The sequence below is a fragment of the Myotis lucifugus genome, unplaced genomic scaffold, assembly GCF_000147115.1.
Source record: "Myotis lucifugus unplaced genomic scaffold, Myoluc2.0 scaffold_388, whole genome shotgun sequence".
NCBI classification, from domain to species: domain Eukaryota; kingdom Metazoa; phylum Chordata; class Mammalia; order Chiroptera; family Vespertilionidae; genus Myotis; species Myotis lucifugus.
The window spans coordinates 110,688-123,314 of record NW_005871436.1 but is presented as its reverse complement, the minus strand read 5'-3'; the positions used below and the strand labels follow the sequence as shown (position 1 = coordinate 123,314).

The window sequence follows — 12,627 nt, the reverse complement described above, 5'->3', positions numbered from 1 at the left end:
TAATTACAGTTTACATTCAATATTATTTTGTATTAGTTTCAGGTGTACAACATAGTGGTTAGACAATGATATACTTTACAGAGTGTTCCCCCGGATATTTCCAATGCCCAACTGGCCCCATACATAGGTATTACAATATTATTGATTATATTTCCTATGCTGTACTTTATATCGCCATGACTATTTTGTAACTGGGAGTTTGTACCTCTAATTCTCCTTCACCTTTTACACCCATTTCCTCACAACCCTCCCCTCTAACAACCGCCATTTCTTAGCCCTCCAGCAGCAGACCTTCACTTTTTTCTCCAGGAGTGAGGTAGAAAAACCCTACATCACCTTCTTGGATTCTTATTACCCAAGTTACTAAGAATATTACCAGTGGCATACAGGGAGCTTAGCCAATGAGCAGTCAGAAAAGGTGCTTCCTCTTTAGTTCACACCGATCGCTGGCTCGGCCCCCCGCCCAGGCCTGATGCCTCTGGCCCAGGCATCAGGCCTGGGCAGGGGACCCCCAGACCCCTCCGATCGCGGGCTCAGTCCCCCACCCAGACCTGATGCCTCTGGCCCAGGCATCAGGCCTGGGCAGGGGACCCCCAGACCCCTCCGATCACTGGCTCAGTCTCCCACCTAGGCCTGACTGACGCCTCTGGCCCAGGCGTCAGGCCTGGGCAGGGGACCCCCCAGACCCCTCCGATCACTGGCTCAGTCTCCCACCTAGGCCTGACTGACGCCTCTGGCCCAGGCGTCAGGCCTGGGTAGGGGACCCCCAGACCCCTCCAATTGCCAGCTCGGCCCCGCCTAGGCCTGACGTCTCTGGCCCAGGCATCAGACCTGGGCAGGGGACCCCCATCTCCCTCTGATCACTGGCTCTGCCCCTGCCCAGGCTGATGCCTCTGGCCCAGGCGTCAGGCTTGGCAGGGGACCCCCAGACCCCTCTGATCACCGGCTCGGCCCCCGCCCAGGCCTGACGCCTCTGGTCCAGGCGTCAGGCCTAGGCAGGGGACACCCATCTCCCTCTGATCGCCAGCTCGGCCCCCACCCAGCCCTGATGCCTCTGCCGAGGCTGTAGGCTTGGGCAGGGGCCCCCCCCACAGCTCCAATGGCCGGCGCCCTTGCCCAGGAGCCCCCTGGCTCAGGCCCTTCCTACACTGCTCAGGGCCCACACGGGGCCTACCTTGGAGTGACCTGGGTGCCCGATGATGTTCCTGGGACCCAGGCCACTGGGCGCCTATGTATGCAAATTAACCGCCATCTTTGTGGGGTCAATTTGCATTCTCTCCTGAATTGGCTGGTGCATGTAGCAGAGGGATGGTCAATTTACATATTTGTCTATTATTGGGTAAGATATATCACATCTTCTTTACCTATTCATTTATCAATGGACACTTAGGTTGCTTTCATATCTTGGCTGCAATGAACACAGGGGTTCTTTTAAATTCATGTTTTTATTTTCTTTGGATAAATACCCAGAAGGGAAATTGCTGGATCATATGGTAGTTTTTTTTGTTTTGTTTTGTTTTGTTGGGGTTTTTTTGAGAACCTCCATACTATTTTCCATAGTGGCTGCACCAATTTACAATCCCACCAACAGTACACAAGGGTCCCCTTTTCTCCACATCCTTGCCAATACCTGTTATTTGTTGACTTTTTTATAACAGCCATTCCAACTGGTGTGCGGTGATATTTCATTGTGGTTTTAATTTGCATTTTCCTGACAATTAGTGATATTGGGTATCTTTTATATGTCTAAACCTAGACTTGTTTAATGGCCTTGAAGCAGACAGATGTGACAAGTCTGTTTCACTCATGGTCCAGTGGCCTAATCTAGACACATGGCCTAGTTTACTTACAAGGGAGACTGAGAACTGGGGGAGCCCATGAAATATCTGGTGAGTATTGCTCTCTATCACACAACTGAATTAAAACAATGGAACCAGAGGACCAGCTAAGAAATGCCACTTATGTATAGAGATGGCTATACCAACAAGGTACATGACAATCATGTAATGTTTTATTGTATCATTGACTCAAAAGCTCCACCACTTTTTTTTCAATTATGAGAAAGTTTATTTAGAAAGTTAGAGGTAGTAGAAGTGAGCCAGCTGGGTTCATAGGCTCAGGAAACAAGTTACAGAGGCAGAAGGACCCTTGGAGCCCGGGAGAGAGAAAGGCAAAGGTAACTGTCTGGAGAGAAGAAGGGGAGGAGAACGGTGGGAGTGTGCTCTCCAGAGGGAGAGTGTGATCTTTGCCATTTTCAAGGAAGGAAGTCCTATAAAGAAAATGTGCTTTTGCCCGGCCTGCCAGCCAGCATGGCTCAATAGTTGAGTGTCGACCTATGAACCAGCAGGTCACGGCTTGATTCCTGGTCAAGGCACATGCCCGGGCTGCAGGCTCAATCCCCAATGGGGCCTTGTCAGGAGGCAGCTGATCAATGATTCTCTTTCATCATTGATATTTTGATCTCTCTCTCCCTCTCCCTTCCTCTCAGAAATCAATAAAAATATATTTTAAAAAAGAAAATGCTTTTTACTTCACACAGAGCAATCCGGACTTGGCTTTGGAAGAAAGTTCTTAAAATAATATATCAGGCTCATGCGTTGAGGCCATCCCTTCTGCTGCTGCTTGCTTTTGCCCAGTTTTCTCTTTCTTATAATAGTAACCAGCTTTGAAGCCAAAATAAATTCTTTAGTTGTTCTTTAGAACACCCCATCTGCCTCATCCTTCAACACCAGAAGTACTTCCAGAGCTCTTAATGGCCATGGCAGCGCATATGATAAATCAATTGTCACGTGGCTTCCTTTCATCAAAGCTGAAAAGATGGACCCATTTCATCACTATTGCAACAACACTTAAACATTTTAATTTTATACAGAAATTTTTCCCAGATCACTAGCTTAAAGATCATCCTTGAACATGATCTCACTCATATGTGGAATCTAATGAATAAAATAAACTGATGAACAAAATAGATCCAGAGACATAGAAGCATGGAAAAAACTACGGAATCTCAGAGGGAAGGTGGGGGTGGGTGGGTAGGTGGAAGCGATCAACCAAAGAACTTGAATGCATATAAGCATAACCCATGGACATAGATAATAGGGTCGTAAAGGCCTGGGGTGGGGAGTAGACGAGGCCAATGGGGAGATAGGGAGGACATATGTAATACTTTCAATAATAAAGATTTAATTTTTTTTAACAAGAATATAAAAAGGGGAAAAAAAAGAAAGATCATCCTTGAAATGGTAGATGAAAATAGTCATTTCCCATATGAAAAATAATCAGATTCTCTAAAAAAATTCCTTTGGGATCAAAATAATATAAAAAAAATAGTAAGAAAAGTTTTATATCTATTAACAAATGCATTTATCTTATTTCTATACATACAACAATCATTTCATTATAGCCCTTTCCTTACTTCACTTCACTAGAAAAAAAATAATAGCAAAGCTCTATAAGTAATATTTTTATAACATTTTGGATGACTTCTTAAAGGCTGTGACAGAAAAACTATTTTAAAAATTACATTGATGTTTTTCCAATATTAGAAAAGTTTTAAAATTCAAAGGTAGCCCAGCCAGTGTTACGCTCAGTGGTTGAGCATCGACCTATGAACCAGGAGGTCACGGTTCAATTCCTGGTCAGGGCACATGCCCGGGTTGTGGGCTTGATCCCCTGTATGGGGTGTGCAGGAGGCAGCCAATCAATGATTCTCTCTCTCATCATTGATATTTCTATCTCTCCCTCTCACTTCCTCTCTGAAATCAATAAGAATATATTTTAAAAATAAATAATAATAATAAAATACAAAGATAAAAACATAATCCCAAAACAGCATGTAGTCAACTCTCCTTCCTCTTTTTATTTCCCCTGAAGGTGTAAATGGAACTTTTATTCTTCTACAATCTCTCCCATGTGTTTTATGATGCTATCACATTCAAATCACAGAACTAGAGCTGGGAAATGCCAGCAGCTGGCAAAAGACACCAAAAAGAAATATTTTTGCGGTCACTAACATTGAGAAATGGTCACCTAAAATCACAACTAGGTGAAAACATACACACACAATACACATACACACACACACACACACACAGACATATATGAATACACTTATTTAACAACATGTCTACCCTAGTAAAGTGACTATGTGGTTTCTTGCCTTTTTATAGGATTCAATCACAGTATTAGTTCAGATGCTTTTGGGTGTGAATTGGAGAAAACAGAACCCAGATGGTCTTAAAGAATAGGGAAATTAATTGACTCAACGTAATTATTGAGTTCCGAGTAATGCTTCTCAGACCACTGTGGTGAAGGACAGTTGCTGTTGTTGCATTGTGCTTGTTTTTTCAATCCAGTGCAGATTGCTACATGGCCCTAATGCACAAGACTTGTACACAGTTGGCACCACTTTCAACTCATCCCTTTGCTGAGCAATATCCAAACTGGTCTACAGCCTATTCAACACAAGTCCACTGGTCACACACTTAGATGTCCCAGCAATGTCAAATCACTATGAAATTTTCTAACACTTACTCTCAATGTCTGTGTTTATGTCATTGCAGAAGGGTAGCAAACAGTTCACCTTACGTTTTGAGCAGCACTAGTGGAGAGATAGGGTAGGCCTCAGCATGATTCTTGCTCCATCTCCCACATTCTCCAAGTTGCCCTCCTCTATGTCCCAGCTGCCTCAATGGACTGGGATGGAGATGTGTGCAATGGTTCCAGTCTATATATGACAACATCCTCTAAAGCAGTGGTTCTCAACCTTCCTAATGCCGCGACCCTTTAATACAGTTCCTCATGTTGTGGTGACCCCCAATTTCATTGTTACAAATTGAACATAATTAAAGCATAGTGATTAATCACAAAAACAATATGTAATTATATATGGGTTTTCCAATGGTCTTAGGCGACCCCTGTGAAAGGGTCGTTCGACCCCCAAAGGGGTCGCGACCCACAGGTTGAGAACCGCTGCTCTAAAGCTATACCAAAAAGAGCAAAGAACTCTCCAGGAGGCCCTAGCCAACTTTCCACACATCTCATTGTTCCTGAGCCTTTCACAGACGAGAAAGAAGGGATTAGGCATGGAGCAATTAGGCCCACTCTGGGAGCTGAGGAAAGGATTCCTTGGGGCATATGGGCTGCATAGCAGAAATAGTCTGTTAAAAATAAAATTGGGACCAAACAAGATGCTGAGGAGCCAGAGGCCGTGCTGCCACTCCCTCCTTCACGTGTGGACAGCGAAGGGCTTATGTACGTCTCCCCAGAAACAGCCACACTGGAGCCCTCTTCCGCCTTAGTCTCCCCAGGAACAGAGGAACCTACCGGCGACACCAAGAAAAAAATTGATATCCTGATAAAGGCCATGGGAGACACCCCTATAATGAAAACGAAGAGGTGGGCTGTAGAGAGAACCCGAACCATTCAAGGACTCATTGACTTCATCAAAAAGTCCCCTAAACTTGTGGCTTCAGAACAATTGTTTATTTATGTGAATCAGTCCTTTGCCCCTTGCCCTGACCAGGAGGTTGGAACTTCTATGAGTGTTTGGCAGGGATGGTAAACTGGGCCTGCATCACTGCAAATCTCAGGCATAGGGATGAACGACAGAGAAAAAGATCTTGCTAACTAAAATGAATCTTCACAAAGGACACAGCTCTGAAAAGTTTGATACTTATGGCAAGATACTTGTGGGTATGATCTCCTCAGCATGTTATCTGCTGAGGCCCATGTTTATGCATTTTAAAAACCCAAAGAGTAGACTCACAAAAATGTGATTTGCATTAATACAGAAGTAATGATAAGATTGACATTACTCAGTATACTGAGTACTGCAACTATTGCTCCAGATATTGAAAAGGAGATGAAGGTTCTACAAAGCCTCTTTTTTGTTTGTTTGTTTGATTTATCTTTATTGTTGAAAGTATTACAGATGTCTCCTTTTTTCCCCCATTAACCCCTCCTGGGCCCCACCTGCCCCAGGCGTTCACCACCCTATTGTCTGTGTCTATGGGTTATGCATATAAATTCCTTGGTTAATCTCTTCCCACCCACCCCCGCCTTCCCTCTGAGATTTGACTGTCTGTTCCATGCTTCTATGTCTCTGGAGCTATTTTGTTCTTTAGATTCCACATATGAATGAGATCATGTGATAAAAAAATAAAAATAAAATTGGGTTTATGTGATAAAGTAGGGAAAGAGGAATGGGTGTTAGGTAGGCAGTAGACAATGTTGGAAGCATTTGAGCTAGTCTGTTTACATAATGATTGTCAAGCAAAGGGTGTTATTAAATGTTATTAATGTGGTTTGGGCATGCAAAGAGCCTGACTTGGCCTAAAGCAGCGGTTCTCAACCTGTGGGTCGCGACCCCTTTGGCAGTCGAACGACCCTTTCACAGGGGTCGCCTAAGACCATCCTGCATATCAGATATTTACATTACGACTCATAACAGTAGCAACATTACAGTTATGAAGTAGCAATGAAAATAATTTTATGGTTGGGTCACATGAGGAACTGTATTTTAAAGGGCCAGAAGGTTGAGAACCACTGGCCTAAAGTTCTAAGCAGTTAGGGAAGGGACCCTATCCAACTTTCTCCAAACATCTGTGGCCAAGAGAGAATTTCATAGAACAAATATGTCTCCTTAAGGGAGAAGGTGGTTGAAAGGATGGGTTGGGGAGGCTACCCTTTTGGATTTTGAGGAAGGAGGTATCCAGGGAATGGGCAATCATGTGAGCTAGTCAGATGCCACAGAAGTGTCTCCTGCAATAATTTAAAAATTAACTTCAGCCCTAGTTGGTTTGGCTCAGTGGATAGAGCATCGGCCTGAGGACTGAAGGGTCCCGGATTTAATTCCGGTCAAGGGCACATGCCCAGGTTGCAGGCTCGATCCCCAGTAGGGGGCATGCAGGAGGCAGCTGATCAATGATTCTCTGTCATCATTGATGTTTCTCTCTCTGTCTCCCTCTCCCTTTCTCTCTGAAATAAATAAATTAATTTTTTTAAAAAGAACATACCCTCAGGTAAGAATGTTTAAAAAACCATGGTGCCGTTTAAATGTTTAAATAAATTAATTAACTTCATACTCACGGTTCCTTAACTTCCTTCCAAAAAGAACAGTAAGGAAAAAGAAAAGAGAAACTTTACAGTAAACAACCTTCATCCAGGTAAGTAAGGTCAGCATCAATAGTCACAAATGATATTGATTAGCAGGTATCCTTGATATGATGTGATGAAAATGGTGCATTATCTCTGATCTTCTTCCCAAGACACCAGACACCAGTATAATCATGAGGAAAATATCAGATAAATTCCAATAAAGAAGTGTTAATGTATAAAAACATTCAAACCTGTAAAGAATTTTTGTGAGCTTATTTTTTAAATATATTTTTATTGATTTCAGGGAGGAAGGGAGGGGGAGAGATAGAAATATCAATGATGAGAGAGAATTATTGGTCGGCTCCCTCCTGCAAACCCCACATAGGGGATCGAGCCACAACCCGGGCACATGCCCTGACCGGGAATCGAACTGTGACCTCCTGGTTCATAGGTCGACACTCAACCACTGAGCCACGCTGGCTGGGCTGTGAGTTTATTTGAGCCAAACTGTCAACAATTGCCAGGAAGCAGAATATCAACATATTAGGATAATGCTCCAGCAGAGAATGTCATTTTTTCTCACTTTGTTTTACATTACAATCAAAGGAGGAGATGTAAGTGGGTTACATGAAATCCATTGGTGATAGATTAGGGAGGTGGGAGAAAGCAAAGCGAGGAAACGTATGGGATTGGATAAAAATGAAAATGATAGACCCATAGTTCTTTTACATAGGTGGGAACAGGATAGTTAACGGTCAACAATTATCAAGATAGCAAAAACCCTAACCTGTCCCGGGTTCAATTCTTGTCAAGGACATGTACTTTGGTTGTGCTCTCAATCCCCAGTAGGGGGCATGCAGGAGGCAGCTGATAGATATTTCTCTCTCATCGATGTTTCTGGCTCTCTATCCCTCGCCCTTCCTCTCTGTAAAATCAATAAAAATATATTTTAAAAATAAAATTTAATTTTAAAAAAAGAAAGATAACAATAACAATGAGGGAATTTGTGGTCTCCGCCCTGGCGCCCTTGCTCACTGTTTGTGCCCCGAGGGATCTGGAAAAAGGGGAGTTATAAGGCACCCTGACATTTCACAGGTATGTTATCTTAGATTCAAAAAGACAATAGGCTCAGTAAAGATCAAAGTTGATCTTTGTCTAGGAAGATACTGGCCTAGGACATGACTACCTACTATAAACTGCTTTTTAATTAAAGGCTTTAATTTCAGATCACCCTTTGTGGTTAATTTATGTCTCTTGAGTATGCAAGGCTGCCAAGCAGGCCTTCCCTGAGTTAGTCAGGTTAGCATATTTTGTCCACAGAAGCATCCTACAAAATATCATTACTCAAAAAAAAAAAAGAAAGAAAAAGAAAAAAATCATTCCTTTTCAAAACTGTCAAGGTCATCAAGAGCAATAAAAGTCTAAGAAACTGCCACAACCAAGAGGCACCTAAGGAGACATGACAAGTGAATGGTACTGTGTATTCTGGATGTGATCCTGGATCAGAAAAGGATCAATAGATAAAAAGTGGGGAAACCTGAATAAAGTACAAATTTAGTTCATTATAATTTATCAACATTGTTCATAAATTGTAATGGATGTGCCATACAAATGTAAGATGTTAGTAACAGGAGGAGGTGACGGAGAGAGAAGAGAACTGTACTATCTGCTCAAGTTTTCTGTAAATCTAAACCATTTTAAAAATAAAGTCTATTAAATTTTTAACTGACTGCTACTAAATAAATGGCTTTAAAATAACTTTAACAGGAAGATCACAAAAGAACACATCTAAAATAGCCAATAAAGATATAAGAAGATATTCAACATTGTTAGTCATCCAGGAAATGCAAATAAAACCACAATGAAACATGGCTCACCCAAATAATTAAAATTTAAAAGACTATCAATTTCAAATGTTGGTGAATGTATGGGGAAACCAGAATTCTTATACTGTATGCTGCTAATGGAAGTACAAAATGGAAACTCCTTGTCAGTATTTATTAAGCCTCAACTTAAACATCCCCCCAGATCCTGAAATTCTACTCCTGTGTGTGGTTTTGCTTTGTTTGGTGTTGTCGGGGTGGGGGCTAGGGGGTGGTTCTGAATTGCTAATATGTATATACTCAACAGAAATACAAACAGGTGTACATCAAAAGCCAGGTACAAAGTGTTTATAACCATATTATTCTATCTAAACCAACTAGAAATAACCCAAAAGTCCAACAGTAGAATCTATATATATATAAAAGGCTAAGCAACTGTCCAACTGGCTGCCTGGCCAACCGGCTGGTAGGTATGATGCACACTGACCACCAGGGGGCAGAGTCTCGACAAAGGAGCTGCCCAGCTACAGCAACTCTCGCACTTCGGGACCCCTCAGGGCATGTCGGAGAGCTGGTTTGGGCCTGATCCCCGCAGGTCAGGCTGAGAGATGCCACCTGCCGGAGGGACACCGCTCACTCCCCAGACACCCTTCGAGCCACGGCGCTGCCTGGCATACAGCAATGAAATAGTGATATAAATAAACAAACTACTGCTACACACACAACATGGCTACATCTAATAAACGTAATGCTGAGCAAGAGAAATCAGACAAGGGACTTCACACTGTAAATTCAAAAGCAGGTGAAAGTAATAGATGGAGACAGAGGTCAGGGCAGTGATTAGGTTTCAGTCGTGACTGAGAGGGACTCAAAGGGGGCTTCTAGGCTGCTGATAATGTTCTGTTTCCAAATCTGAGTGGTAAGTACATGGTTTTGTTTACTTTATGAAAATTCACCAAGTTGCATACTTTGGGACACTTTTCCATTTGTTTGTTATACTTAAATAAGGAAGGTTGTCTTAAAAAATAATCTTAATAAAATGTCCATCAGTGGATGAATGGATAAACAAAAGGTGGTATATCAATGCAAAGGAATTTCACTCAGCCTTTAAGAAAAAGGAAATTCTGCCCTAGCCGGTTTGGCTCAATGGGTAGAGCGTCGGCTCAGTGGATAGAGCGTCGGCCTGCGGACCAAAGGGTCCAGGTTTGATTCTGGTCAAGGGCATGTACCTCGGTTGCAGGTTCCTCCCCAGCCTGGGCCCTGGTCGGGGCTTGTGCAGTAGGAAACCAATTGATGTGTTTCTCTTCCATCGATGTTTCTCTCTGTCTTCCACTCTCCCTAAAAATCCATGGAAAAATATCCTCCAGTGAAGATTAATTTAAAAAAAAGGGGGCGGGGGAATTCTGACACATGCTACAACATGGATAAACTTTGACAACATTATGCTAAGTAAAATAAGACAGACACAAGAGGACAAATATTGATTCCATTTATATGAGGTACTTAGCATAGTCAAATTCATAGAGTTAGAAAGTAAAATAGATAGTAGTAAATTAGTAGCAAGAGGGAGCCAGAAAAGCGGTGTTAGTGTTTAATGGGTACAGAGTTTCAGTTTGGGAGGATGACAAAGTTCTGGAGATGGATGGTAATGATGGGTGCATAACAATATGAATGAATGTACTTAATGTCACTGAACTACACACTTAAAATGGTTAAAATGATAAATTTTATATTATGCATATTTTGCCACAATAATAGTAATTATACTAAAGTATGATATATGTCATAATGATGGTATTACTCAGCTAAATGATAGGTTGTATAAGTACCAGGTGTGTGCTCTCTTCCCAGGAACTCTAATATATGTTGAACATTCATGACTTCATGGCAATACAGTGTAACTCAAAGTGAAGGCTTAGGAAGTGTTGGTTAGTTAACAGGGAAACTTTCCAGAAAAAGTATAACTTGAAATCCTTCTAGAAGGAAGAAAAGAACTTGGCTGAGAAGAGGTGTGGGTAACATTTGATCCAATAACACTCCAGGAAGAACTAGGCTCCTACCTGATTTTGGATTTTAATCTGCTTAAGTTGGATTCAGGCAGAGAATCTGGTTGACAAACTTGCTGACTAACCTTGTGGTTGCCACCACGCTGCCCACGCCTTTGTAAGAAAACTTCCCTGAATTACTCAAAATTTAGTAAACCATCCGTGTCTTGTTGGGACCCTGACTGATACACGGAATCAAATTATAAGTCACCAAATTTGGATTCAGGAAAAAAATTTTAAAAGGAAACAACAGATAATATGATATTTGACAAGAAGCCTCGAATATCAAATATTTGGAGGGAAAAAAATGTTGGCATAATTTGCAAACTCAAAAAGATAGTTGATATAGGTCAGCTTTTCAGAGCAGAAAGCAGAATGGGAAAGAGTGGACAATGAAACTGGAAGGGTAAAGGAAGCTATCCAGCATATTCCACATGAAAAACACTACAGAAAGAGGTGTGTCAACTGTGATATGTTTAGCTGCAAGGAGTAGACCCAATTAATAGAAGTTTAAATAAGGGATTTGTTATTTTACAGTAAATCCAGAAGAAAGTCCATTTTTAAAGCTAGGTAAATCTATGATGCTGATAGAAGGACTTATAATCCAATAGATAGAGCACCTGAATTAATCTGAAAAATAATCATATTATTTAAAATGTTAGAACACATATACTTATGTGAATAGGGGGTTAAGTTTTTCTTAAGTTTCCTTTTCAAGGCCTGTGCAAAGCGATTGAGGAGGTGACTCATCTGTGAATTCAGCCAGCAGAACGGATAAGCATGGTCAGACCGACATGGAGTCAAAACATCATCTCATCGCCTGATGACTAAGGACAATAGCTAATGTCTGCAGACCTCCGGGCCTGCACATAGCTGCATTCCTTTCCCAGCCTCACCCTAGCCCATTCCCCTTTATAATCCTGTCCCCTGCACCTTGTTATAAGACATGATTTGGTTGGCTGGACTTCTCAATAAATGCCTTATATGATTCAATCCTGCCTTCATTATTGGACACAGTGACAGGCAGCCCGAGCCCACCCAGAGGGTTTCCTGGTAACAATTCCACCATGTCCCCAATAGCCAGAGGCTGTCCACCTCACTGGCATGTCAACAGGTCTTATCTCTGAGCCACAAGACAGCTGTAGATATTCCTGGCATCAATAGAATTTATGGATTTTATGATGAATGTAAAAGAAGATATAACATTAAACTGGAAAACTTTCACAGACTGCTTTAACTGTTTACCTATAGCAACCATCATGGATGAGAAAATATTTAGTTGTCATGGAGGTTTATCACCAGATCTTCAATTTAAGGAGCAGATTCGGCGAATTAATCAACTGATGTACCATGGTCTTCTTTGTGATTTTTTGTGGTCTGACCCTGATAAAGATGACTTAGACTGGGGTGAAAATGACAAACGAGTGTACTTCACATTTGGTGCAGAAGAGGTTGCAAAATTTCTCCATAAGCATGATTTGGAATTCAGCAGTCGCCAACCTTTCAGACCTCATGGACCACCAGTTGGTGACCACTGTTTGGATCATCAACCCAACAGCATCTTGTCAAGAATAAGAGGATTTTGTCCCCACGGTTTTCTTTGTTAAAGTGAGCAAAATCTTTTCCAAAGTCTCCAAATAGGATACGCTCAGATCTCATTA

General features: G+C 41.9%; 1 pseudogene; it reads left to right on the top strand.

Moving 5' to 3' along the window:
* Positions 1 to 5,251: 5,251 nt before the first annotated feature.
* LOC102424867 lies at positions 5,252 to 5,563 on the top strand (annotated as a pseudogene).
* The last annotated feature ends 7,064 nt before the right edge of the window (positions 5,564 to 12,627 follow it).